We start from the raw sequence: 4,261 nt of genomic DNA, 5'->3' as shown, positions 1-4,261 counted from the left end.
AGATAAACAAAACAACAGCACCTTTAATCTTTCCAACATTTTACCCTCAGCTGCAAATTCAGTGTCGAAAAAATAGGGGAAGCACTATAACAGGAATCGCACAAACATAAGCCCATGAAATGCATCCACACATAAAGTCTTGGGATCCGGTTTTAATTCAGTATCACATGAAAACTGAGCCCTTTTATCAGGACCGTGTACACTGAATGAAAAAAGTTAATACATAATATTTTATACTACACACATGCACAATAGATATACATATGGACAGCTCTACTTTTTTTTTATTGCGAGATGTATGAAAATCAATGCTCCGTAGGTGTAATTAGAGCATTTGCAATATATACAATGAAACTCAGTGATATACTCCGTCTTTTTATTTTCTGCTTGCGAGTGCGCTTATAGCCCGCGTTACGATCTGCTCTACATATATATGCGTGAAAACAAACAGCGCTCTAAGGAGGACGGAGGAAAGTTGCGCGCGGAACACCATGGTATGCATTGCTCGCAGCATAATGATTCTTTATGCGCAGAAGCTTATTCAAGGCACTGCCGCTTGATCATACGACGCCTATGGACTCACATCCAATAATTCAAGGCAGAAGTAACGAGTGGAGATAGAGAAAAGGAGAGAAATGAATAGCTTCACATACATCGCGCACGCAGACTGCTCCAGATTTCAAAGGTATGATGACAGATGCACACCTTACTGATGGCCTCAAAGACCAAAAGTGGCTGTTCGCACAGCAGTCATGGTGACGAATTCTTTGATGACGTCTTCTTAGTTGAGCGTGGTGGTCCTTTCCTCGTGAACGAGTAAAGTGATATGTGAACCTCCTCTGCGTCATTCGGTTCCGCAAATAAGTTTTCATTCGGCTTAAAGCGCTGAATGAGCGTTCTGCCGAAGCTACAGATGCAGAAACAGAAATTAGAAGTTGCGTATATTGGACCACTTGGTCTAGCGCCTCATGGACATGTTCAGATTTTTTCCGCAGTGTCTTAGAAATGCTTTCAATTGATAAAGGCTCAATAGACAAAATAGAAGGAGAAAGTAAAAACTGCGCCGAGAGGCAGCTTAGATCAAAATCAGCTGCGTGCACGCCTAATGCCGCGTTTAGGTTGTCAGCTGAGAATTGTCTTCTGCTGGCGGCTTCAATCAACGTGCCTTCTAATTTCCCTAGCTGCTCCATGCCAGGCTGATCAACGCGCCGCCGCATTTCAGTAGTAATTCAGTCGATCGCCTCCAAGTATTCTTTGCACAATTATGGTTTGTGACCGAGCGTAACTGGCGAAAGAGACGTGCTGGACATCTCAAACCTCCTCGACGCCTTTGTAGGCCTTCCACTGCGAGGCTCCTTCAGAGCTATATCTGAGTTGCAACAGCGCTCGTGCGGTCCCATAACTCCTAAAACGCGGTGTCCAACCGCAGACGGGACATTGCCTCGCACAGAGTCTCTGCAGCTTCTTTCACAGCTGCTGCACGTAAAGTTGAGCGTTTGAGGACCCTTGCTAGTTCCTCACACGGACCCCACAGAGCTATGGAGATATTTATTCCCAACAACGTTTCAAACTTTCCCGTCAGTGTTTGGTATCCCTTCAAAACGGCTTTCCTGTTGTCTGCCATCGAGCCTGTTCCTTGAACGATCTCCGCTCTCACTGAGTGTTTATTGAACCCTGTCGTATTTCTCAGTGAATCTTTTCATCGTCTTTGCCCTGACTATCCGCCTTGTCGGGCACAATGGCAGAAGGCTATTTGTCATTGACTCTGGCTCATCCGATGGATCCCCTACAATGCGAAGAACAATAGATGAATAAATACTTTTGAGCTTTTTGATTCAAGAATGACTTTGGAAATATAATTTACGGTACTCAAAGCACCTCCAATGATATCGCAGCTCTTACTAGTTTCCTGCATTACAAGATCTGGCAATGATTACTACAATGTACATACAGAGAACTCAGCTCAGAATCACTAATCTTATCCTGGACTCCTGCAAAACGGCCGGGCATGTTAACTGCTCCGTCAAAGCAGGGGCCACGAACGTTGTTGAAACCAAGGAGAAGGCGCAAGATCATTTCTCTGATGGCCATGTGCAGCGTGTAAGCCCTGCAATCTGACGCGTTGTGCAGGCCAATGTAGTTTTTCGTTGACGTTGCGTCCCCTGCCAGCCCAACGCAACCAGATAGAAAACTGCGCTTCACTTGTCACATTAGCTGTTTCCTGCTATCTGGTGCGCTATGTGGGCCAATATAAATGTCGTTGACGTTGCGTGCCCTGTCAGCCCAACACGCGCAGATGATAAACTGCTCTTCAACTGTCACATCAGTTGTTCAGTCAGCTATTATGCCGTATAACGGGCTACACACCACGTCTCTAACGATTTCCCGCTGTATCATGTGGGCCATGATCTCAATTAACTCCTTCTGCACGTCACTGCTTATCTATTTGTCCCACTTGGCCATCGAATTTCTCGATGTTGGAACATCCCCTGACCTTTCATCAAGCAAATCGAGTAAATTTCTATCGTATTTAGTGTGTCCAATCATAGCTTTGCCCTTGTGACGCAGATAGCGGACGGAGCTTACAATGACACCTAGTACTGAACTGGCTTCCTCCTGCTGCTTGCTGAACTGCTGTGTTAGGAGCTGCGTTACACAGATGCCCCTCCGCCTCGACTGGTTGTGCTTCAAAGAATCTAAGCGGAACTGGCCTTTTTCATGCCGCCGGAACCTCTGTATAGCTTGTTTCCCAGTTATTAAAAGAAGTCTTCACAAAAGCTGGTTCTGCTGTTCCAGGCCTGCCACCATTTCTCTTGGAAAATGAAACACACTCGTGAAGAAGCACTACACGGATTTTGCTGTCTTAGGATAGCCACGCGAATTTTTCGAACCAATCCCGCTGGCAGGACCTGTTCTTCGTGTTTCTTGGAAATGTGTAGCTTTGGGAAGGAAGCGAGCGAAGGTCGGATGGAACTGACTCGTCCTGACTCGGTTTTCTCCACGATGAACTCCCGCCACCAAGCAAGTGCGTGCATGCCTGCCTTGCCCAACTCAACTCTTCTTCCGGCTCGGTCAACTGACCTTTACGTCACGGGCGTTTCTACGAAGAGAAGAAAGTTTTTTTACTGTGGCCTGTGTGGTCATCTCGGCAGTTCTATAATGGCTCTATGTGCATACTGAGAGTATATACCCCCGTTTGAGATTGTGGGGCACGCATTATAGTCTCAACACTGGAGACAATTTTCCTGCGAAACAATCTGTGGACGATGGCGATGACTGGGAAGATTGTATGCAATCAGGTTGTAGTCGTCGTCTGTCGGCGATATGTATGGCGGTCGCAAGTACCGACAGGGTTCCTACGAAAGTCATGAGATTTAAGTTGCCTCCATTGGCTGCTATTTAAGACGCAGTTTTATTCAGCAAGACTTATTGTCAGAGCATGTTTCTTGCGTAATATGGCTGCACTGCTGGTACGGAGATTCAGGACAGGCACTACCGCTTTAAACTAGGGATGGCCAATGAATTTTTTTATTAACGATTAATAATTCATTATTTTAGCCTTTAATCGGTTAATCAGTTTTGGTGCAGGGTTTTTCATCGATTAATTTATTAATCAGAAATTTTGCCGGGCAATTAAGAAAACATGGAACACAGTTATCTACTTGTGTAGGAACCTACTTTAATGTTTGAGAGGTGGAACCAAGTCAGAAATACAAGTGTATAAAGTGTGATAAAAATCCTCTTGAATTTGTTAGACTTAATAGAGTTCGCAATAGTGCTCTTTGAAAACATAAAAAAAATGTTATAAAATGGTACTTAGAGCAGAATTGAGCCGGATACATGGCACTAGTGAATCCCTGTACAGTACAGTTAAGAAATAAGAAATATCAGTATAGCAAAAGTCAAAGGCGAAGTCCGACTGATATATGCAAGACATTTAAATATGCACAGGGGAAAAGAAAATTACTTGTTTACGATTTTAAGCCGCATGCTCTTTTCTACAGAGCGATGGAATGTGAATTGGCTGGGATTGGGTAAGTAGGAACGAGTATGTGCCAGTAGGTGTGTCCCGCTCTTCAATAAACGTCTTTGACGCCAACTTGGGTAACTAACGTATGTACGACTGGGAGTGTGCCGCTGTACAATAATATTTCTCCGATACTGAGCGGAATCAAACCCACGTCGCAAGGGTTCCTCAAGGACAGCAACCAGACGCATTAGCCGGCTGCGCCACAAATGCACTGGGCATGTTCCTCTCTTC

The 4,261-nt window shown here is 44.9% G+C and overlaps 1 pseudogene; it reads right to left on the bottom strand.

The window, feature by feature from the left end:
- Positions 1 to 718: 718 nt before the first annotated feature.
- LOC125943226 (uncharacterized) lies at positions 719 to 1,190 on the bottom strand (annotated as a pseudogene).
- Between the last annotated feature and the right edge of the window lie 3,071 nt (positions 1,191 to 4,261).

The sequence above is a fragment of the Dermacentor silvarum genome, chromosome 2 (genome assembly GCF_013339745.2).
Source record: "Dermacentor silvarum isolate Dsil-2018 chromosome 2, BIME_Dsil_1.4, whole genome shotgun sequence".
Taxonomy (NCBI): domain Eukaryota; kingdom Metazoa; phylum Arthropoda; class Arachnida; order Ixodida; family Ixodidae; genus Dermacentor; species Dermacentor silvarum.
The sequence above is the reverse complement of the archived record's forward strand: the minus strand, read 5'-3'. Positions and strand labels throughout refer to the sequence as shown.